This window comes from Pseudorca crassidens, chromosome 18 (genome assembly GCF_039906515.1).
Source record: "Pseudorca crassidens isolate mPseCra1 chromosome 18, mPseCra1.hap1, whole genome shotgun sequence".
Lineage (NCBI taxonomy): Eukaryota > Metazoa > Chordata > Mammalia > Artiodactyla > Delphinidae > Pseudorca > Pseudorca crassidens.
The window spans coordinates 50,428,793-50,455,043 of record NC_090313.1 but is presented as its reverse complement, the minus strand read 5'-3'; the positions used below and the strand labels follow the sequence as shown (position 1 = coordinate 50,455,043).

The window sequence follows — 26,251 nt, the reverse complement described above, 5'->3', positions numbered from 1 at the left end:
CCTACTCTATATCATAGCCTGTGTTGTGTACTAGGGAATAGAGGAAGGCTTCAGGCACTAGGGCCATGATGTGCAGAACTAGAGGAACAGTTCTCATAGCTAGCCTCCCGTAAGTTCATCTGTATAACTGATGCTTGAGTCAGTTTTTATAGTAATCTTTGCTTTCCCAAGCATATTTCTTAGTTATTAAAATCTCATTATATGTTTATTAACTGTTATTTTTTATAAGTACCATAATGTTAACATATTTTTAAAAACATGTAAAATGCATGGCATTATTGTCTCAAACTTAACTAAATACTTATTTCGCTGACCAGCTCCATCTTGAATAATAACATCATTACTCACTTGGTCAATCAAATGTGATATCTGAAGCATTAGTGAGCACTGTCTTTTGGCTCAATCCCTTCATTTAATCAATTCCAAGTCTCTTTTTATTAACTCCAAAGTTAATCATATTCCTTTCTTTTTCCCATTGACATCATGATTCATTTCAGTCTCTTGTTGCTGGACAATTGAATAATGTTCTACTGAAAACTCTGGAATTTGCCTCTCTCCAATAGAACCCAAATATAATAAAGTCATCATATTCAGTAAAACTTTAGAAACCCTGCATATACTATACCTCACAGATATTTGGAATTTTAAAATATCAACTTTGAATTTTTCTATACTCCTCATTACCTATGACAACAGTTCTCAAAGTGTTCTACAGATGCTGGACATCTCCAAGGCATTTTTCAGGGGATCTTCAGGGTCAAAAATATCTTCATAATAATATTAAAAGTGAATATACCTTTCCATTGTATTGATATTTTGCACTATTGTTGTAAAAGTAATGTTGGGTAAAACTGCAAGCACATTGGCATGAAATCAAGCCAATGGAGCCAGAGTACTCTAAGAACCATGTTCTTCACTGTTACACAGTCTGTCTTATTTTTTAAAGTAACTGTTGCATAGGTTCATTTAAGAATGTCCTTGGTAAATCAGTACAAAATGTTAATTGCATTAAATCTTTACCCTGGGTACATTTGATTTCATCACACTGTGTGGAAAATGGGAAGTAAACATAAATAATTTCAGTCTTATCATGTAACAGTTGTCTTGAGGGAAACACATGAGTGCTTGTTTGCAGTATGAGCTGAACTACCTGCATTTTCATTGAACTCCATTTTTATTTTTAAAAAATGAACAGGGAAACTATGTAGACTTGGGTATTTGGTAGACATTTTCTAAAAAAGGAGCAAAGATAGTCACTTCAATGAAAATAAATAGCAGTATCTGATATCAATATTAACATGCATGCTAATTTTTCTTTTTTTTTTTTTGCAGTACACGGGCATCTCACTGTTGTGGCCTCTCCCATTGTGGAGCACAGGCTCTGGACGCGCAGGCTCAGCGGCCATGGCTCATGGGCCCAGCTGCTCGGTGGCATGTGGGATCTTCCCGGACTGGGGCATGAACCCGTGTCCCCTGCATCGGCAGGCAGACTCTCAACCACTGCGTCTCCAGGGAAGCCCAACATGCATGCTTTTAAATGAAAATTAGAGCTTTGAAAAACTTGTTAACTGTCATAACATCTAAATACTTACAAATTTTACAGAAAAGATTAGTAATGATATTAATTTTTTGATCTAAATTGAAATGTTAGTATATTTAAGATCTGCATGATGCAGTTAAATAATATTAAACTATTATTTTAACGTTTTCTCAGTGTTAATTTCCACTACAGAGATGATGCACCTTAAATATCCAACTAGAGAGACTAAAGCTCCTTGGATTCAACAATTTTTTTTAAGAGTGTAAAGAATTCTTGAGGCCAAAATGTTGAGCATTGCTTGTCTACAGGATAAAATCTAAACTCTTTAGATAGTTATATATTAATGTCAGCACCAGCTTCCTTTCCCAGAAATTTCACGAGTGACTCCTTCACACACCATAGACACTAAATAATCTATTGAAATGCCATATCTCTGCATACTTCCATGAAATCTTTCAAATGATTCCTCCATCATGTAATGCTCCCCTTCCTCACCTGGCATATTTCCATTTATATTACAAAATATTTAAACATTATTTATTCATATTGTTTCCTCTACCCATCCAAATATGGAATCACTTACTGTCTTACATATGTTCCCTCAATACTGCATAATATACCAATTATTATATATTTTAAATTGCATCATAGTTTTCAGTGTCCTTTTTGTTGATAAATATTAATGGACTGTGAGACAATTGAAAACCAACTTTACTATATTTTACTCAGGTTTACTCTTTAAACTTATGCTAGGATAGCTAGCATGTAAAAACTAAACTACTGAGTTTTACTGGTAAACCCTGGAGTCTCAGATTCAGTATCAACATTTATTTGAAAAATAAAAAGTACATTATTTTAAAATTAGGATATATAGATATCATTGAAATTTGAGTAATAATAGTATATTTTAGGTTATAACATGGCTTAACATTAAAGAATGTCAGCACCTTTCTTCCAGCTTTTATCAGGTTCTAGTACCCATAACTTGGTTTTTTGATAGGTAATGTGTTGACTTCTTAAAAATATATACCTCTGTGTGTTCATGTGTAATATGCTGACTTTCTCATTGTTGCAATAGTAATTCTAAAATGGCTGCTAGTTAATCCATATTCCCATTTATTATAGAAATCAGAGTATTAAACAAATCTTCAAAATGTGCAGCCTCTATTGTACATGCATAATTGAGAGAATTCAAACTGCTGATTCCAGTTACACAAAATTCTTCTAAGATGGAAATATAGCTCATATTGAACATGGCATGCGTTTCTGTAGAAAGCATGTTGCTTATAAAACTTATTTTTCAATGTGTATGTGTACAAGTTAACTTATAATGTCATCAGTGTCTAGTGGCTAATGTACATGAACAGTTTTTCAGTTGCATAAAAATTATAACATTTATTATTAAATTATGTGTATGTGTACGTTTTTAGCCTAACATTTATCCACCCTTCTTCTGGTGAAGTTTCTATAATATTTCTCTGGTAAATGTTCCTTCCTCGCTCTCAGTATATGGCTACTCTTAGGGTTGGCTCACATCCAAATTCTTGGAGCACATAACACAGACCTGTTCCATCAGAGTACCAAGTCATTGGCTACAGTGATCAATTCAGAGATACGTACAAATCAACCAAGTCAAGGAGAACCTTATAGGAGCTATTTCTTGACATATTTGGAAAGAAGTTCACTTTTTCCACTGAAGTTGTCAAAATGTAGAGGTGGAATCCCTGTCTGGGAATCGTGCCAAAGGGAGGTAAGCAGAGTCATGAGAAGAAGAAAGATTGATTTCTAATAAAATTATCTCAATCCCTGGATCCAATTGTTACTGAAGCCAAAACCACCTCTGAAATTTCTGGTTGTACAATATAATAAATTATTTTATTTCTTAAAGGCAGGTTGATTTCGGTTTCTATTTAATTGAACAGTGATAACTTACACAGTAAAATTAACTCTGCTTTTAGGCCAGTCTTGCCAGAAATATGTCACAAAACAGAGAGATGAGTTCATAGTATGCATGATGACTCTGTTAAGGATATCACTGATTATGTCATAGAAAAATATGGTAACAGGAAATAGTATTTTTTCCTGAAACACAGAACATGCTAAATTTCTTAACATATTTTCCCCAATAACTTCATGTACAATTTAGGGAAAAAATTGTGTCAGTTAAGTTGAAACAGACATTACAGCTAAATTACAATGTAATCCTTAATTATTTTTAGTATGTCTTTTTATGATGAAAAGAGAAAAGCAATTTTAATGCAGTGTCATTAGTTATCATTAGTTTTTAAATCTTCTGAATAGTGAATTAAGAAAGACTCTTGTAAAAATGATACAATAGCCATATGTATATCTCTGCTACCTCTAGTTTGCTTAACTCTAAAGCACAACAACAGTAATATTTTCTAGAGGTTACTGTAATTTATATTAAACTATTCAGTAGGTAAACCCAACTCAAGTGGTTTTTTTTTTCTATTCTACATTCATTTTATTATGTATAAAAACTTCTGTCATTATTTTAATCACTATCTCTGCTAAGCCTGAGTAAGATGCATGTCATACAAAATATATTGAACCACTGTCTGAAATTTAGCAAGATGAAGCATAGTGCTTTACTTATAAGTAACACTATTTTAATATTTTACTTATGTTCTATAACCAGTTTAATGAAGTTTGCCCCCCTCTTTTTAGGTTAATAAAATAATATTTCCACAACTGAAAAGCTTAGCTAGGTACTTCAATTCTTTAAAAATATTATATTAATGGAAAATGGAAAATGGAAAAATATAAATATTACACTCTGGTTTGGAACACATATAATAAACTTAAAACTTATATTTCTTACTGACAAAGAAAGACTATGATAGTTGTGCATGATTCCTTAAACTAGATGTGAAATTCATTAATCATTTTAAAGTATACAATCCACTGGTATTTAGTGTACAGTTCATTGGTATTTAGTGTCTTCACAACGTTGTGCAATCACCAACTCTCTTGTTTCAAATTTTTTTAATCACCTCACAAAAACACCACATACTCTTTACATAATCATCCATATACCTACATACTATTCTCTGTTAACCCCTGACCTGCTTTCTATCTCTATGGGTTTGCCTATTTTAGACATATAATATAAAAAGAATAATCCAATATGCCAGATTTTGTGTTTGTCTCCTCTCACTCACATAACATGTTTTCAAGGTTCATCCAAGTTGTATCATGTATCAATATTTCGTTCCTTTTTAAGTTCCTTTTTGATGTTATACATAACAGTATATACAACAATTTGTTTATCCATTCATCTGTTGAAGGATATTTAGGTTGTTTCTACCTTTTGGATATTACAAATAATTCTGAAATAAGCATTTGTGTACAAGTTTCTGTGTGGACATAATGTTTTCATTTCTCTTGGATATATGCATAGGAGTAGAATTGCTGGGTTATATGGTAATTCCATGTTTAACTTTTTGATGAACAATCAAACTGTTTACTATAGTGGCTGCACCATTTTACACTCCTCCTAGCAGTGTACAAGGATGCCTATTTCTACACATATTTGCCAGAACTTGTTATTTTCCATTTTCTTGATTAAAGCCATTCTAATGGACATGAAGAGTTGGCTCACTGTGGTTTTTGACTTGAATTTTTCATGATCAATAATGTTGATCTTTTCCTGTGCTTATTGACCATCTGTATACCTTCTTTGAAGAAATGTCTGTTTAAGGCCTTTGCCCAATTTTAAATGTTTTTTTTGTCTTTTTTATTGTCAACTTGTAACAGTTCTTTGTTAGAACACTTACAAGTTCTGGGTGCTAAACACTTAACAGATATATGATTTGGAAATACTGTCTCCCATTCTGGAGTTTGTGTTTTCATATTCTTGATATATCCTTTGATGAAAAAAAATAATTTTATAGAGTCCAATTTTGTATTCATGCTTTTCATGTCAAATCATAAAATTCATTGCCAGATCTGATGTTATGAGCATTTATACCATGTTTTCTTCTGAATTTAATAGTTTTAGCATTTATATTTAGGTCATTAATCCATTTTGAGCTTTTTTGTTTGTTTGTTTTTGTTTTGTTTTGCATATGGATATAGGTAGGTGCCCCACATTTTTTCTTTTGCATACTGTTATCAAATTGTCTTAGAATATTTGTTGAAAGACTATTTTTTCCCTATTGGCTAGTTTGGAAACCATTGTTGAAAATCTTTTGGTCACAAATATTTGGGTTAATCTGGACCCTTTCTTCTATTCTATTTGTTCATATGTCTATGCCTTATGCCAGTACTTTATGTTAGTACCACACCATGTTGATTACTTAACCTTGTACCAAGTTTTGAAATCAGGAAGTATGGATGCTCTCACTTGGTTTTCCTTTTTAAATATAATTGTAGTTATCTGAGATCCCTTGGAGGTTCATATAAGTTTTAGGATCCTGTTTTGCCTTTCTAAAAAAAATAAAATTTTGATAGTGATTTCATTGCATCTGTAGACTGCTTCTCCGGGAGAACACACGGTGCACCTCAGGCTGGTGCAACGTCACACCGGCCTCTGCAATCTCAGTCTTGCCCTGCATTCAGTACCCCTCCATCCTCCCGGCCTGAGTGAGCCAGAGCCCCTGAATCAGTGGCTCCTTTAACCCCGTCCTTTCTGAGAGAAGAACAGAAGCCCTCTGGCAACCTACATGCAGAGGCGGGGTCAAATCCAAAGCTGAACGCTGGAGGCTGTGCAAACATAGAAGAAAAAGGGAAATCTCTCCCAGCAGCCTCAGGAGCAGCAGATTAAATCTCCACAATCAACTTGATGTATCCTGCATCTGTGGAATACCTGAATAGACAATGAATCATCCCAAATTGAGGAGATGGACTTTGAGAGAAGATTTATTATTTTTTTCCACTTTTCCTCTTTTTTTGTGTGAGTACGTGTATGCTTCTGTGTAAGATTTTCTCTGTATAGCTTTGCTTTCACCATTTGTCCTAGGGTTCTATCCGTCCATTTTTTTTTCTTTTTCTTTTTTTATACTTTAAAGAACATTATTTTTCTTAATAATTATTTTTTAATAACTTTATTTTATTTTCTTTTTTCCTCTTTCCTTCTTTCTTTCTACTTTTTCTCCTTTTTATTCTGAGCTGTGTGGAGGACAGGCTCTTGGTGCTCCAGCCAGGAGTCAGTGCTGTGCCTCTGAGGTGGCAGAGCCAACTTCAGGACACAGGTCCACAAAAGACCTTCCAGCTCCACATAATATCAAATGGCAAAAATCTCCCAGAGATCTCTATCTCAACAGCAACACCCAGCTTCACTCAACGACCAGCAAGCTACAGTGCTGGACACCTCATGCCAAACAACTAGCAAGACAGGAACAAAACCCCACCCATTAGCAGAGAGGTTGCCTAAAATCATAATAAGTCCATAGATACCCGAAAACACACCATCAGACGTGAACCTGCCCACCAGAAAGACAAGATCCAGCCTCATGAACCAGAACACAGACACTAGTTCCCTTCACCAGGAAACCTACACAAACCACTGAACCAACTTTATCTACTGGGGACAGACACCAAAAACAATGGGGACTACGAACTTGCAGCCTGCAAAAAGGAGACCCCAAACACAGTAAGATAAGCAAAAGTAGAAGCCAGAAAAACACACAGCAGATGAAGGAGCAAGATAAAAACCAACCAGACCTAACAAATTAAGAGGAAATAGGTAGTCTACCTGAAAAAGAATTCAGAATAATGATAGTAAAGATGATCCAAAATTTTGGAAATAGAATAGACAATATGCAAGAAACATTTAACAAGGACCTAGAAGAACTAAACATGAAACAAGCAATGATGAACAACACAATAAATGCAATTAAAAATACTCTAGAAGAGATTAATAGCAGAATAACTAAGGCAGAAGAAAAGATAAGTGACCTGGAAGATAAAGTAGTGGAAATAACTACTGCAGAGCAGAATAAAGAAAAAAGAATGGAAAGAACTGATGACAGTCTCAGAGACTACTGGGAAAACATAAAATGCACCAACATTCGAATTACAGGGGTTCCAGAAGAAGAAGAGAAAAAGAAAGGGACTGAGAAAATATTTGAAGAGATTATACTTGAAAATGTCCCTAATATGGGAAAGGAAATAGTTAATCAAGCCCAGGAAGCACAGAGAGTCCCATACAGGATAAATCCAAGGAGAAACACGCCAAGACACATATTAATCAAACTGTCAAATATGAAATACAAATAAAACATATTAAAAGCAGCAAGGGAAAAACAACAAATAACACACAAGGGAATCCCCATAAGGTTAACAGCTGATATTTCAGCAGAAACTCTGCAAGTCAGAAGGGACTGGCAGGACAAATTTAAAATGATGAATGAGAAAAAACTGCCACTATCCTCTACCCAGCAAGGATCTCATTCAGATTTGATGGAGAAATTAAAACCTTTACAGACAAGCAAAAGCTGAGAGAGTACAGCACCACCAAACCAGCTTTACAACAAATGCTAAAGGATCTTCTCTAAGCAAGAAACACAAGAGATGGAAAAGACCTACAATAACAAACCCAAAACAATTAAGAAAATGGGAATAGGAACATACATAATGATAATTACCTTAAATATAAATGGATTAAATGCTCCCACCAAAAGACACAGAGTGGTTGAATGGATACAAAAATAAGACCCATATATATGCTGTCTACAGGAGACCCACTTCAGACCTAGAGACACATACAGACTGAAAGTGAGGGGATGGAAAAAGATATTCCATGCAAATGGAAGCCAAAAGAAAGCTGGAGTAGCAATTTTCATATCAGACTAAATAGACTTTAAAATAAAGACTATTGGAAGATACAAAGAAGGACACTACCTAATGATCAAGGAATCAATCCAAGAAGAAGATAAAACAATTGTAAATATTTATGCACCCAACATAGGAGCACCACAATACATAAGGCTCATACTAAAACAACATAAGGGGAAATCGACAGTAACATATTCATAGTAGGAGACTTTAACACCCCACTTACACAAATGGACAGATCATCCAAAATGAAAATAAATAAGGAAACAGAAGCTTTAAATGATACATTAAAGAAGATGGACTTAATTGATATGTATAGGACATTCCATCTAAAAACAACAGAATACACATTTTTCTCAAGTGTTTATGGAACATTCTCAAGGATAGATCATAACTTGGCTCACAAATCAAGCCTTGGTAAATTTAAGAAAATTGAAATTGTATCAAGTATCATTTCTGACCACAATGCTATGAGACTAGATATCAATTCCAGGAAAAGATCTGTAAAAAAATACAAACACATGGAAGCTAAACAACACACTACTTAATAACGAAGTGATCACTGAAGAAATCAAACAGGAAATCAACAAATACCTAGAAACAAATGACAATGGAGACACGACAATGCAAAACCTATGGGATGCAGCAAAAGCGGTTCTACGAAGGAAGTTTATAGCAATACAATCCTACCTTAAGAAATAGGAAATATTTCAAATAAACAACCTAAACTTGCACCTCAAGCAATTAGAGAAAGAAGAATAAAAATGTCCCAAAGTTAGCAGAAGGAAAGAAATAATAAAGATCAGATTATTAATAAATGAAAAAGAAATGAAGGAAATGATAGCAAAGATCAATAAAACTAAAAGCTGGTTCTTTGAGAAGATAAACAAAATTGATAAACCATTAGCCAGACTCATCAAAAAAAAAAAAAAAAAAAGAAGGCTCAAATAAATAGAATTAGAAATGAAAAAGGAGAAGTAACAACTGACACTGCAGAAATACAAAAGATCATTAGAGATTACTACAAGCAACTCTATGCCAATAAAATGGAAAACCTGGACGAAATGGACAAATTCTTAGAAATGCACAACGTGGCAAGTATGAACGAGGAAGAAATAGAAAATATGAACAGACAAATCACAAGCACTGAAATTGAAACTACGATTAAATATCTTCCAACACACAAAAGCTCAGAACCAGATGGCTTCACAGGCGACTTCTTTCAAACATTTAGAGAAGAGGTAACACCTATCCTTCTCAAACTCTTCCAAAATATAGCAGAGGGAGGAGCACTCCCAAACTCATCCTACAAGGCCACAGTCACCATGATACCAAAACCAGACAAAGATGTCACAAAGAAAGAAAACTACGGGCCAATATCACTGATGAACATAGATGCAAAAATCCTCAACAAAATATTAACAAACAGAATCCAACAGCACACTAAAAGGATCATACACCATGAGCAAGTGGGGTTTATTCCAGGAATGCAAGGATTCTTCAATATATGCAAATCAATCAATGTGATACACAATATTAACAAATTGAAGGAGAAAAAACCATATGGTCATCTCAATAGATGCAGAGAAAGCTTTCGACAAAATTCAACACCCATTTACGATAAAAACCCTGCAGAAAGTAGGCATAGAGGGAACTTTCCTCAACATAATAAAGGCCATATATGACAAACCCACAGCAGACATCGTCCTCAATGGTGAAAAACTGAAAGCATTTCCACTAAGATCAGGAACAAGACAAGGTTGCCCAGTCTCACCATTCTTATTCAACATAGTTTTGGAAGTTTTACCAAAGCAATCAGAGAAGAAAATGAAATAAAAGGAATCCAAATCAGATAAGAAGTAAAGCTCTCACTGTTTACAGATGACATGACACTATATATAGAGAATCCTAAAGATGCCACCAGAAAACTACTAGAGCTAATCAATGAATTTGGTAAAGTAGCAGGATACAAATTTAATGCACAGAAATCTCTGGCATTCCTATACACTAATGATGAAAAATTTGAAATTGAAATCAAGAAAACACTCCCATTTATGATTGCAAGAAAAAGAATAAAATATCTAGGAATAAACCTACCTAAGGAGACAAAAGACCGGTATGCAGAAAATTATAAGACACTGATGAAAGAAATTAAAGATGATACAAATAGATGGAGATATATACCATGTTCTTGGATTGGAAGAATCAACATTGTGAAAATGACTCTCTTACCCAGAACAATCTACAGATTCAATGCAATCCCTATAAAACTACCACTGGCATTTTTCACAGAACTAGAAAAAAAATTTCACAATTTGTATGGAAACACAAAAACCCCGAATAGCAAATGCAATCTTGTGAACGATAAATGGAGCTGGAGGAATCAGGCTCCCTGACTTCAGACTGTACTACAAAGCTAGAGTAGTCAAGACAGTATGGTACTGGCACAAAAGCAGAATGATAGATCAATGGAACAGGATAGAAAGCTCAGAGGTAAATCCATGCACATATGGTCACCTTATCTTTGATAAAGGAGACAAGAATATAAAATGGAGAAAAGGCAGACTCTTCAATAAGTGGTGCTTGGAAAAGTGGACAGGTACATGTAAAGTATGAGATTAGATCACTCTGTAACACCATACACAAAAATAAGCTCAAAATGGATTAAAGAGCTAAATGTAAGGCCAGAAACTCTCAAACTCTTAGAGGAAAACATAGGCAGAACAGTCTATGACATAAATCACAGCAAGATCCTTTTTGACCCACCTCCTAGAGAAATGGAAATAAAAACAAAAATAAACAAATGTGATGTAATGAAACTTCAAACCTTTTGCACAGCCAAGGAAACCATAAATAAGATCAAAGGCAACCCTTAGAATGGGAGAAAATATTTGCAAATTAAGCAACTGACAAAGGATCAATCTCCAAAATTTATAAGCAGCTCATGCAGCTCAATAACAAAGAAACAAACAATCCAATCCAAAAATGGGCAGAAGACTTAAATAGATATTTCTCCAAAGAAGATATACAGACTTCCAACAAACATATGAATGAATGCTCAACATCATTAATCATTAGAGAAATGCAAATCAAAACTAAATGAGATATCATCTCACACCTGTCAGAATGGCCATCATCAAAATATCTAGAAACAATAAATTCTGGAGAGGGTGTGGAGAAAAGGGAAGACTCTTGCACTGCTGGTGGGAATGTGAATTGGTACAGCCACCATGGAGAACAGTATGGAGGTTCCTTAAAATATTACAAATAGAACTAAAAATATGACCCAGGAATCGCATTACTGGGCATATACCCTGAGAAAACCATAATTCTAAAAGAGTCATGTACAAAAATGTTCATTGCCGCTCTATTTACAATAGTCAGGAGATGGAAACAACCTACGTGTCCATCGTCAGATGAATGGATAAAGAAGATGTGGCACATATATACAATGCAATATTACTCAGCCATAAAAAGAAACAAAATTGAGCTATTTGTAGTGAGGTGGATGGACCTAGAATCTGTCATACAGAGTGAGGTAAGTCAGAAAGAGAAAGACAAATACCATATGCTAACACATATATATGGAATTTAAGAAAAAATAATTGTCATGAAGAACCTAGGGGTAAGATGGGAATAAAGGCACAGACCTACTAGAGAATGGACTTGAGGATATGGGGAGGGGGAACCGTAAGCTGTCACAAAGTGAGAGAGTTGCATGGACATATATATACTACCTAATGTAAAATAGATAGCTAGTGGGAAGCAGCCACATAGAACAAGGAGATCAGCTCGGTGCTTTGTGACCACCTAGAGGGGTGGGATAGGGAGGGTGGGAGGGAGAGAGATGCAAGAGGGAAGAGATATGGGAACATATGTATATGTATAACTGATTTAGTTTGTTATAAAGCAGAAACTAACACACCATTGTAAAGCAATTATACTCCAATAAAGATGTAAAAAAAAAATGACATTTCAGGTTTTAAAAAGACAACTATATGTAGAATATGAGTGTGAATGGGTTCTATATCTAAACTTACCTCGGCAAAAGACAATTGGAATGCAATAAAAGTCCTAAGGATTAGTGTTATAGCTTAATACCTAATGCATAGACATTTTATTTCTAATATCTGATATACTTTATATTTGCCTAGATGCAAGTTATTAACAAAACACTCATAACATCCATATTTTTCTTGTTTGAACAAGATAAACTATTTTTCTTTTATACTTACAGGCAGGAAGAAATTTAGAAATGGTGAATTTGTTTTACCCAAATTAAAAGCAGCTGAACTCATCTCAAAGAGCATTTCCAATTCAGCTTTCTTGGTTATTTATATCTATAATTATTAACTGATGTTCCAAAACAGATGATTTCATAAGATCAAATTATGCACACACACACACAGAAAATGCACATGTACTTTTACTGGAACACTTCTGAGTATTTAAAAAGTTAATATACATTGTACATCTCCAAGTGAGGTTAAGCATGCAATATTCCCCAAACTTATTTCATAAAAGTGTTTTTTTAGCTGAACCTGTATGAAATTAAATGTGAACATTTTATCTGAACAAATATTTGGGAAAACTGGCAGAATACATTATCTTTACTCCTTTAAGGAATTGAGAATACTTCATTTTAATTCTTCTCATGGTTCAGTATGGATATACAAAGAAAAGTATATATATATATATGAAATATAAATATAATATATATGTGTTATAAAATTAAGATAATTTTAAATTTCCATAAATTTTGCACTATCTTAATTGTATTCATTTTGGTGGTTTAGGCCAAATGTGCCAAACAAAATACATTGGCAAATTATTTGCACTATTTGCAAAATATACTAAAGTAAATAAAAATATTGAGCAGAAAATGAGCTAGCCATATTTAAACTAAAATTTTCAACATTTATATTATTTTTATAAAAAGGCCACTCAACAAATATCCTCTTAGTATTTCCACCTAATGATCTTTTCTTTCTCCTGTTTATGTTGTATTTAGACTTTTTTTCCATCTGGGCGTTTCAAAGGCCATTTTTATCAAGCTTTCAAGGAATAATCAGTATGATTTTTAACAACGACTCAATATAATTAAATTGGATTTTATGTTTTTACAGTTCAGGTGATACATTATTTAAGTTCAAAAGAAGAAATGTTGGGACATAAAAAATTAATTGCTTAAAAATATGAGTACACAGGTATTTTCAGTTATGTCTTAGTGTTTTAATAACTAACTAAACAAAACTAGAACAAGATTTTTTGACGTAATTTGGAAATTTTTTTCTTTGTAGAACTAACCAAAATAGCACATGTAATTATAGTGATCCTTTAGGAACAGAGAAAAACATTCACAAGTTCAGAAAATGGTTTTAGACACATGGGGTTCCATCTGCTACCTGCTCTACTTTTAAAGTGCGAAACCCATATCATGGTAGAGTCAGTAAACTGTATTCAGAATCTGAAAATCCATCATTACCAGCTCTGCAAAAGTAAATATATTCCTCTATAGAATGGGAATTTTCTTTCCTGACCATCATTTTCCCCCACTTTCACAATAAAATCTGTTTTAATAGCTTGCCCCAACTTACAAAAAAATCATACTTAAGTGTGTTACTTTGGGTTAAAGCATCAGTATTCCAGGAGGCTCTTGTAAAATACAAATTTACTATCAGAAATATTCAGCTAACATCCCACCTGTTTCAGACTGTCTAGCACATATGATTCTGAAAGTTTTTTCCTCAGGACCACTTTACATTCTTAAAACTTGTTAACGACCCCAGGGAAATTTTGCCTCTGTTTGGTTATAGCTACCTATATTTTGGATTCAAAAATTTTAAATAACACGTTTTATAAATATTCACTGATTAACTTGAAAATAGCAATAATAAACCAACCACTTATTAACATCAATCCCATATATATATATATATTTTGTGTGTGTGGTACACTTGCCTCTCACTGCTATGGCCTCTCCCATTGCGGAGCACAGGCGCTGGAAATGCAGGCTCAGCAGCCATGGCTCACGGGCCCAGCCACTCTGCGGCATGCGGGATCTTCCCGGACCAGGGCACGAACCCATGTCCCCTGCATCGGCAGGCGGACTCTCAACCACTGAGCCACCAGGGAAGCCCAATCCCATACTTTTAATGAAAAAAAAACACATCTTTTTATGCTGGTCTCAGCATTTTGATAGTGAAGCTATGGAGTAGGAATGCCTAGAGCACTTGTCTGAACTTGTACTACTTATGGGGGCCCCAACGGACAGTTCCTTAGCCAGAACTTATGTTGTGGTTGAACCAACATTTTACTCCTTATGATTGCAAGATGCAGCTCAGCAACAATCATTATAGAACTTTGAAAAAACAAGGTGTATAACTCATAAGTCCTGAAGCATGCACGGTACACCTGGGGCCACATATCAAGATTATGGGGAGAGTGAGAGAGAGTGAACCCGCAGTTCTGCTTTTATGCGTGTAAAGGGTGAGGTGCCAAGGGTTTTGCAGATTCATCCTTTACTGGCAAATTTAAAACATGAGAGTGAGAATTAAAGCACGGGTGGGGAAAAGTAGGGTCATTCAAGCAGTCACTTACCTAGGTTAACCAGGGTTTTATAAAAGGAGAACTTTACGGTTGGGGCAACCAGACTCTTTATCTAGTTGTGTAGTTGGTAATATATTTAGTTCAGATGGATATCTTTAGAATGGATTCCTTGGCAATAAAAAGCTTAATGCCAGCTTCAGTTTACAATCAAAAAACCAATTATCAGGTACTTACACTATAAGATGAAAGTGATTCTTGAACAACACGGGTTTGAACAGTGAGGGTGTGCTTTTTGGTGTTTTTTATGAATGCTAAATGTTACATTACTATACAATTAGTAGTTGGTTGAATCCTCAGATGAGGAACTGCAGATATAGAAAACCAACTGTAAAGTTACACAGAGATTTTTGACTGCTCAGATGGTGGGCACCCCAACCACTGTGTTGTTCAAGGGTCAACTATATCTTCCCAAACAAAAAGAATGGTGTGAAGAGTGTCATTGCTTTACAGTTTTGTAAATTTCTTTAATGCTGGATTAATAAAAGACAACTGGATTGTCATATTAGCTCTGCATTCAAATTATTCTAATAATAGGACATGTATTTTTTGGAAAACTTCACCAAAAAATCCTAGTCTTGTAAAAATAGTTTTGACTTGATATACACCCTGGAAGTATTTTCTGGTGACTCCTAACCTCCCCTAGACTCTTCCAGAGTCTTTATCAAGTCAAAACTATGGTCTAGCAGATAGCACTATCTCTAAAAATGCCTCTGGGGTAAATAGAATGCAGATGTAAATCCTGGGAGAATAAAACCTGGACAGAAGGGTCTCAAGATGTCAATGAACATCTGGGAAAATGTATTAGAATGGAGATTATGTGAAGTTTCCAAACCAACTTCACTCATTTTACAGATATTCTCTGAGGTAGCTCTATCAAATATATTGTTAATTATTGAGATAAGATGCTTTCCTTGGCTTTTTATATTTAGCTTCATTTCTTATGTTGAAGTTGAATTAACACACTGAAATTATTGGGATACACTTTTATTAGTCTTTCCTACATTATAATAATATTGTCATTAAAAAAAAAAAGAAAAGCAAAACACTGAGTGCAAAAGATTACCATGTCCTATGACATGTAATTATTTCCCTTTCAGTCAGTTATGTTCCCTTCTTGAACACTACAACTTAAAGGGTACTGCAAAGGTACTGAGCCCAATCATGTATAATTGTTTTCTTCTTAGTTGAAAATTATCCACTTTTAACTTCAAAATGTATAAAAGCTGAGATAAAATAACCCAGTCACCGAGATCCAGAAACCATATACTTCAATATTTTTATCAGTTTCCTTTATACTTACTTTACTTTCCAGTTCTCTATATGAAAATAAAACATAAATTTATTACATATTTTATCATGATATATGAAGAATATAATATGGACAAAATCTGAATCCTATACTTAAATAGAATATATCTATATATTCTACTGTCTCTGGTTCTACTGAAAGTAATTAGTACATACATTACTCCATATCTTTGAAAGACAAAATCTAAAAACTAGAATAATACTTTAATCATATGTAAAAATATAAAATAGTCACATAAGTTCACAAATGTAAACAAAATTATATAACATATTGTGGCTTTAACAAAGGGGTTAAAGGGGACTTCCTTGGTGGTCCAGTGGTTAACACTCTGTGTTTCCACTGCAGGGTGCATGGGTTTGATCCCTGGTCAGAGAACTAAAAAAAATTTAAAAAACAAAACAAAACAAAAAGGAGTTAAATATAATTTTGTGAAATAACTTTGAATCTTATGTTATACACAAGCCATAGAATTTTTCTTAGGAAAGAAAGATGTTCCTAAATGTGATATTACAGAGTGAAAGAACAAAGAAATAATACAAAGAAGCATATTTGAGTAGTTTTAGGGTAGGAATTTATATACAATTTAGATTGTCCTATTAGCATATAAAATGAAATTTCTGCGAAAAATATAAGATGACTTTCATTTAAAAATGCTAAAACATATATTAAAATGTATAAAATCAGGACAGGTTAGTCTGTCGAGATGATTAACTATTGAATTTAGAATTTCTTGAATGAAAATAATGACAGAAATTGAAGGAATTGTTAAAGTCATATATACCTTCGGGTATTCACATTATACAATGGAAACAGGATGTAGGAGAGCATGTAGAGGTTGTTCCTGTGTTTCCAAGAGATGATAGAGTCGAACACATTGTGTGTGGGCATTGATTGCCCTTTTGTGATAAACGCAACAGGTGTGCTGCTGAGAAAGTTCTAGCGTCTACTCAAATGTGGTCGAGCTATAAAGTCTCTGTAGTTATTAAGGACTGAAAGAGAGACATTTTTCCAATCTATCATATGTCATTTGTAAAGAAATAAGACTCCGGAGAAAGATGTGTACCTTTGGAAAAGAAAATACAGTTTTACAGGTCTCTCCATTGCCACGTGAAGGTATTTAGTGAAGGTTGGGTGGGCTATTACAAATTTCTGCAGAATCTGAGGCTGTCACTGGATGACTAACAATCAGCCCTTCTGCTCTGCAGCCTTACTGAACCCTGAGTAGTAGACCAGGTACATGTCACTTAAACTTTACAATGTCAGAGAACATTTAATAAAGACATAAAATTTTGGATTTTGATTCAGAATATGAGGAACTCCTTTACTTTTTGATAAACACCCACTTCAAACTTATTAGAAGTTACTAAACTAAAGGTAAAGCAATGTTTTTAAAAAAAATTTGTATGAAAATAGAAAATATTTAAGAAATTGATTTTATTGGTGTCTGACTTTAAATACCAATTTTCACTGGTGTAAGTATAATTCAGAAGTGTAATCATTCCCATTGCCCCTACATTTAAGACTACAATTTGGAGATACACCATGTTTTGGTATGTGTTAGCAAAATTAAATGTCCTTCTTTTCCCTCCTAAGCTGGGAAACTTAGAAGAAATGCAGAAATAATACCATCCTTCTAGCGTTCCCATTTGTTCTCCAGTCTTTTATACTTTCCCGTATATTTCACATACGGTGTTCTATATATTTAGCAGCAACAGTGCAGGTAACATATATTTACAACAGGTATTGATGAATAAAAACAAATTAAAATGTATCAGCTCCTACATTTTGTGGTAGAATGGTTCCACTGTTGAGTTTTCCAAGCAGCTATGACAGTTTGCTTTCTACAGTTATTCAACAGCACCAACACTAGGAATCCAAACAACTGTGGGAAGTGTTGCTGCCCCTCAGGCTCTGAAGATGAGGACCATCTCTTCATGTTCTCAGCAATGTATTTATAAACATACATTTAATAACAATGCATATTATTTAATTCTCATATTTACACTACTGAGTTATTATCCCCATTTCCATACAAAATGAAACTGCCAAAAGTTAAAAAGCTGATAAAAATAGAACTGACATATATACTGAGGTCTTTTCACCTGGTTTAAATAAAAAGTTTATTAACCTAATTTTCTTTTTCTTTTTTTTATTGGATTTATCCCTTGATCATTATGTAATGTCTTTCTTTGTCTCTTGTTACAGTTTTTTTTGAATTTTATCTTATTTATTTTTTTATACAGCAGGGTCTGATTAGTCATCAATTTTATACACATCAGTGTATACATGTCAATCCCAACCTCCCAATTCATCACACCACCACCACCACCCCCACACCACATTTCCCCCTTGGTGTCCATACGTTTGTTCTCTACATCTGTATCTCAATTTCTTCTCTGCAAAACCAGTTCACCTGTACCATTTTTCGAGTTCCACATATATGCATTAATATACTATATTTGTTTTTCTCTTTCTGACTTACTTCACTCTGTATGACAGTCTCTAGATCCATCCATGTCTCAAAAATGACCCACTTTCGTTCCTTTTTAAGGCTGAGTAATATTGCATTGTATATATGTACCACATCTTCTTTATCCATTCATCTGTCGATGGGCATTTAGGTTGCTTCCATGACCTGGCTATTGTGAATAATGCTGCAATGAATATTGGGGTACGTGTGTCTTTTTGAATTATGGTTTTCTCTGGATATATGCCCAGAAGTGGGATTGCTTGGTCATATGGTAATTTTATTTTTAGTTTTTTTAAGGAACCTCCATACTGTTCTCCATAGTGGCTGTATCAATTTACATTCCCACCAACAGTGCAAGAGGGTTCCCTTTTCTCCACATCCTCTCCAGCATTTGTTGTTTGTAGATTTTCTGATGACACCCAATCTAAATGGTGTGAGATGGTACTTCATTGTAGTTTTGATTTGCATTTCTCTAATAATTAGTGATGCTGAGCAGCTTACCATGTGCTTCTTGGCTATCTGTATGTCTTCTTTGGAGAAATGTCTATTTACGTCTTCTGCCCATTTTTGGATTGGGTTGTTTGTTTTTTTAATATTGAGCTGCATGAGCTGTTTATATATTTTAGAGACTAATCCTTTGTCCGTTGATTATTTGGCAAATATTTTCTGCCATTCTGAGGGTTGTCTTTTCATCTTGTTTATGGTTTCATTTGCTGTGCAAAAGCTTTAAAGTTTCATTAGGTCCCATTGGTTCATTTTTATTTTTATTTCCATTACTCTAGGAGGTGGAACAAAAAAGATCTTGCTGTGATTTATGTCAAAGAGTGCTCTTCCTGGGCTTCACTGGAGGTGCAGTGGTTGAGAGTCTGCCTGCTGCTGCAGGAGACACGGGTTCGTGCCCCAGTCCAGGAAGATCCCACATGCTGCGGAATGGTTGGGCCCATGAGCCATGGCCACTGAGCCTGCATGTCCGGAGTCTGTGCTCTGCAATGGAAGAGGCCACAACAGTGAGAGGCCCGTGTACTGCAAAAAAAAAAAGAAAAAAAAAAGAGTGTTCTTCCTATGTTTTCCTCTAAGAGTTTTATAGTGTCTGATCTTACATTTAGGTTTCTAATCCATTTTGAGTTTATTTTTGTGTATAGTGTTAGGGAGTGTTCTAATTTCATGCTTTTACATGTAGCGGTACAGTTTTCCTAGCACCACTTATTGAAAAGACAGTCTGTCTTTTCTCCATTGTATATCCTTGCCTCCTTTGTCATAGATTAGTTAACTGTAGGTGCATGGGTTTATCACTGGGGTTTTTCTCTTGTTCCATTGATCTATGTTTCTGTTTTTGTGCCAGTACAATATTGTCTTGATTACTGTAGCTTTGTAGTATAGTCTGAAGCGAGGGAATCTGATTCTTCCAGTTCTATTTTTTTCCCTCAAGACTGCTTTGGCTATTCGGGTCTTTTGTGTCACCATACAAATTTTAAGAGTTTTTGTTCTAGTTCTGTAAAAAAATTCAATTGGTAGTTTGATAGGGATTGCATTGAATCTGTAGATTGCTTTGGGTAGTATAGTCATTTTCAAAATATTGATTCTCCAACCCAAGAACATGGTATATCTCTCCATCTGTTTGCATCATCTTTAATTTCTTTCATCAGTGTCTTATAGTTTTCTGCATACAGATCTTTTGTCTCCGTAGGTAGGTTTATTCCTAGGTATTATATTCTTTTTGTTGCAATGGTAAATGGGAGTGTTTCCTTAATTTCCCTTTCAGACTTTTCATCATTAGTGTATAGGAATGCAAGAGATTTCTGTGCATTAATTTTGTACACTGCAATTTTACCAAATTCATTGATTAGCTCTACTAGTTTTCTGGTGGCATCTTTAGGATTCTCTATGTATAGTATCATGTCATCTGCAAACAGTGACAGTTTTACTTCTTTTCCAATTTGTATTCTTTTTATTTCTTTTTCTTCTCTGATTGCCACGGCTAGGACTTTCAAAACTAGGTTGAAAAATAGTGGTGACACTGGACAACCTTCTCTTGTTCCTAATTTTAGAGGAAATGCTTTCAGTTTTACACCATTGAGTATGATGTTTCCTGTGGGTTTGTCTTATATTGCCTTTATTATGTTGAGGTAGGTTCCCTCTATGCCCACTTTCTGGAGATTTTTTAATCATAAATCGGTGTTGAATTTTGTCAAAAGCTTTTTCTATTGAGATGATCATATGGTTTTTATTCTTCATTTTGTTAATATGGTGTATCACATTGATTGATTTGCATATATTGAGGAATCCTTGCATCCCTGAGATAAATCCCACTTGATCATGGAGTATGATCCTTTTAATGTGTTGTTGGAGCCTGTTTGCTAGAATTTTGTTGAGGATTTTTGCATCTATATTCATCAGTGATATTGTTCTGTATTTTTCTTTTTTTGTAGTATTTTTGTCTGGTTTTGGTATCAGGTTGATGGTGACCTCTTAGAATGATTTTGGGAGTGTTCCTTCCTCTGCAAGTTTTTGTAAGAGTTTGAGAAGCATGGTTGTTAGTTCTTCTCTAAATGTTTGACAGAATTCACCTGTGAAGCCATCTGGTCCTGGACTTCTGTTTTTTGGAAGATTTTGAATCACAGTTTCAATTTCATTACTTGTGATTCATCTGTTCATATTTTCTATTTCTTCCTGGTTCAGTCTTGGAAGGTTATACCTTTCTAAGAATCTTCCGTTTCCTCCAGGTTGTCCATTTTGTTGGCATAGAGTTGCTTGTAGTAGTCTCAGGATGTTTTGTATTTCTGTGGTGTCTGTTGTAACTTCTCCTTTTTCATTTCTAATTTTATTTATTTGAGTCCTCTCCCTGTTTTTCTTGATGAGTCTGGCTAATGTTTTATCAATTTTATTTATCTTCTCAAAGAACCAGCTTTTAGTTTTATTGATCTTTGCTATTGTTTTCTTTGTTTCTATTTCATTTATTTCTGCTCTGATCTTTATGATTTCTTTCCTTCTGCTAACTTTAGTTTTGTTTGTTTGTTTGTTTGTTTGTTTTATATTCTTTCTGTAGTTCCTTCAGGCATAAGGTTAGATTGTTTATTTGAGATTTTTCTTGTTTCTTGAGGTAGGCTTGTATAGCTATAAACTTCCCTCTTAGAACTGATTTTGCTGCATCCCATAGGTTTTGGATCATCATGTTTTCATTGGTATTTGTCTCTAGGTATTTTTTTGATTTCCTCTTTGATTTATTCAATGATCTATTGGTTATTTAGTAACATATGGTTTAGCATCCATATGTTTGTATTTTTTACATTTTTTCCCTGTAATTCATTTCTAATCTCATAGTGTTGTGTTCAGAAAAGATGCTTGATATGATTTCAATTTTCTTAAATTTATTGAGGCTTGATTTGTGACCCAAGATGTGATCCATCCTGCAGAATATTCCATGTGCACTTGAGAAAAACTGTAATCTGCTGTTTTTGGATGGAATGTAGTATAAATATCAATTAAGCCTATCTGGTCTATTGTGTCATTTAAAGCTTCTGTTTCCTTTTCTATTTTTATTTTGGATGATCTGTCCATTGGTGTAAGCGAGGTATTAAAGTCCCCCACTATTATTGGGTTACTGTCGATTTCCTCTTTTACAGCTGTTAGCAGTTGCCTTATGTATTAAGGTGCTCCTATGTTGGTTGTATATATATTTATAATTGTTATATCTTCTTCTTGGATTGATCCCTTGATCATTATGTGGTGTCCTTCCTTGTCTTTTGTAACATTCTTTATTTTAAAGTCTATTTTATCTGATATGAGCATTGCTACTCCAGCTTTCTTTTGATTTCCATTTGCATGGAATATCTTTTTCCATCTCCTCACTTTCAGTTTGTATGTATCCCTAGGTCAGAAGTGGGTCTCTTGTAGACAGTATATATATGTGTCTTGTTTTTGTATCCATTCAGCAAGCCTGTGTCTTTTATTTGGAGCATTTAATCTATTCACGTTTAAGGTAATTATCGATATGTATGTTCCTATGACCATTTTCTTAATTGTTTTGGGTTTGTTTTTGTAGGTCTTTTTCTGCTCTTGTGTTTCCCACTTAGAGAAGTTCCTTTAGCATTTGTTGTAGAGCTGGTTTTGTGGTGCTGAATTATCTTATCTTTTGCTTGTCTGTAAAACTTTTGATTTCTCCATCGAATCTGAATGAGATTCTTGCTGAGTAGAGTAATCTTGATTGTAGGTTCTCCCCTTTCATCACTTTAAGTATATCAGGCCACTCCCTTCTGGCTTGTAGAGTTTCTGCTGATAAATTAGCTGCTAACCTTATGGGAGTTCCCTTGTATGTTATTTGTCATTTTTCCCTTGCCACTTTCAATATTTTGTCTTTAATTTTTGCTAATTTGATTACTGTGTGTTGGCATGTTTCTCCTTTGGTGTATCCTGTATGGGACTCTGTTCATGAACTTGAGTGGTTATTTCCTTTCCCATGTTAGGGAAGTTTTCGACTATATTCTCTTCAAATATTTTCACGGGTCCCTTATCTCTCTCTTCTCCTTCTGGCACCCCTATAATGTGGATGTTTTTGCTTCTAATGTAGTCCCAGATGTCTCTTAGGCTGTCTTCATTTCTTTTCATTCTTTTTTTCTTTATTCTGTTCCACAGCAGTGAATTCCACCATTCTGTCTTCGAGGTCACTTATCTGTTCTTCTGCCTCAGTTTTTCTATTTATTCCTTCAAGTGTATTTTTCCTTTCAGTTATTGTGTTATTCATCTCTGTTCTTTAATTCTTCCAGGTCTTTGTTAAACATTTATTGCATCTTCTTTTTTTTTTTTTGCGGTATGCGGACCTCTCACTGCTGTGGCCTCTCCCGTTGCGGAGCACAGGCTCCGGATGCGCAGGCTCAGGGGTCATGGCTCACGGGCCCAGCCGCTCCACGGCATGTGGGATCTTCCCGGACAGGGGCACAAACCCGTGTCCCCTGCATCAGCAGGCGGACTCTCAACCACTGCGTCACCAGGGAAGCCCTATTGTATCTTCTTGCTCTTTGCATTCATTCTTTTTCAAAAGTCCTGGATCATCTTCACTATCATTATTCTGAAATATTTTTCTGGAAGGTTGCCTATCTCCACTTCATTTAGTTGTTTTTCTGGGGTTTTATCTTGTTTCTTCATCTGGTACATAGCTCTCTGCCTTTTCACCTTGTCTATCTTTCTGTGAATGTGGTTTTTGTTCCACACACTGCAGGATTGTCATCCTTTCTTCTGCTGTCTGTCCTCTGGTGGATGTGGCTATCTAAGAGGCTTGTGCAAGTTTCCTGATGGGAGGGACTGGTGGTGGGTAGAGCTGACTGTTCTCACCTAATTTTCTTACTAAGTTTGTGCTGATAGCTAAAAAAGGCTATTGAAACTCAGTGTGAACACAAAAGACATTCTCCATGAAGAATGAACCATGAAGAAATGGTTCTTTTTTCATAAGAGCTGTAAATAACATTTGAAAAATCATTCACAAATTTTCTTTCCCAAAATATCTACTTTGATTATATTACTGTTATTTCACTGTTTTTTGAAAGTGGCATATAATCTGTAGCACATACTAACTCTTCATATTTCAATATCTTGTTTTTAAACTGATTCATGTGTATGGGCCATGCATAGCCAATGAAGCTTTAAGCCCCTAAAGGGTATTTGTTTTTCATTATTACTCAAAGCCCTTCACTTGTTGTTGCATATGTAGCAGTGCCTCAGTAAAGACTTGTTTACTAACAAAATAAGTAAAAATTTTAAAAAATGAACTGAAAATTAGTGTGCTCAATATAATATATAAAAATGGTAAGCTGTTTCATACTAGAGCAAGATTAAAAAATGAGAGCACTTGGCAAAAGATTTTCACAGATTTATAAGAAAAGAAGCATTGATCTTGCTATCCTTTTCCCCTCCCCCCTCAAAATTTATGATCTATTTAGTTTAGATCTAACCTTCAACAGATGTTATAAGAAGGTATTGCTGTGGAGCATCTTTTAATGTACTTATTAGCCCTTCATATATTTTCTCTAGTGAAAAGTCTATTCAAGTATTGTGCTCATGTATTAATTGGGTTGTTTTTCTTATTTCTGAGACACAAGAGTTTTGTTTTTTTAATGTTCTAGACATAAATCCCTTGTGAGACATATGACTTGCAAATTTTTCTGAATCTAATCTGTGGTTGTCCTTACATTTGATTAATGATATATTTTTATCATGTTTATTGGAATATAATTGCTTTACAATGTAGTTTTAGTTTCTGCTGTATAACAAATTGCATCGGCTATATGTATACATGTATTCCCATAATCCCTCCCTCTTGAGCCTCTCTCCCACCCTCCTTATGCCACCCCTCTTGGTGGTCACAAAGCAGTGAGTGCTGATCTGCCTGTGCTATGCAGCTGCTTCCCACTAGCTATCTATTTTACATTTGGTAGTGTATATATGTCCATGCCACTCTCTCACTTTGTCCCAGCTGACCCTTCCCCCTCCTGATATCCTCAAGTCCATTCTCTAGTAGGTCTGCATCTTTTTTTTTAACATCTTTATTGGGGTATAATTGCTTTACAATGTTAGTGTGTTAGTTTCTGCTTTATAACAAAGTGAATCAGTTATACATATACATATGTAGGTCTGCATCTTTATTCCTATCTTGCTCCTATGTTCTTCATGACTTTTTTTTTTTTAGATTTCATATATTTGTGTTAGCATACGGTATTTGTTTTTCTCTTTCTGACTTACTTCACTCTGTGTGACAGATTCTATGTCCATCCACCTCACTAAAAATAACTCAATTTGCTCCACATCATTAGTCATTAGGGACATGAAAATTAAAACCACAATGGATACCACTTCCTATGCAGTCAAATGACTATAATAAAATGGAAACAAAAGCAAGTGTTGAGGAGAATGTGGAGAAACTGGAACTCTCACACATTGGTGGTAGAGATGTAAACTGGTGTAACTGCTTTAGAACACAAGTTTTCAGTTTCTTACAAAACTACCATATATCCCAGCAATTCCACACCTATGTATCTACCCAAGAAAAATGAATCTATGTACACAAAAGGACTTTTAAATGAATGTTCATAGCATTTTTATAACACAAAAGCCCCGACCTACATTCAAATATGCATCAATTTGTGAGTACATAAACAAAATATGGTCTATCTATATACTGGAATACTCTTCAGTAATAAAAAATAATTGAAGTACTTATATATGCTACAACACGGATGAACCTAAAAAATATTATGCTAAGTGGAAGAATCCAGAAACAAAAGATTACATATTGTATAATTCTCTATATATGAAACATCCAGAAGAGGCAACACTACAGAGATATAAAGCAGATCAAAGGTTACCTGGAACTCAGATTTGGAGCAGGAATTGACCATAAACAGGCAATGGAGGTGGTGAGGAGGGGGTCTATGGGGATTTGTTGGGGTGATGAAAATGTTTTAAAACAAGATTGTGGTAATTTTTGAACATCTATATAAATTTACTAAAAATCATCAACTTGTACTGTTACAAT

General features: G+C 34.6%; 1 long non-coding RNA gene across 1 annotated transcript in view; it reads right to left on the bottom strand.

Annotated features, from left to right (window-relative positions):
• The window catches only part of LOC137211492 (uncharacterized), a 194,081-nt gene that overhangs the window by 117,287 nt on the left and 50,543 nt on the right, over positions 1-26,251 (bottom strand). The window lies entirely within an intron of this gene.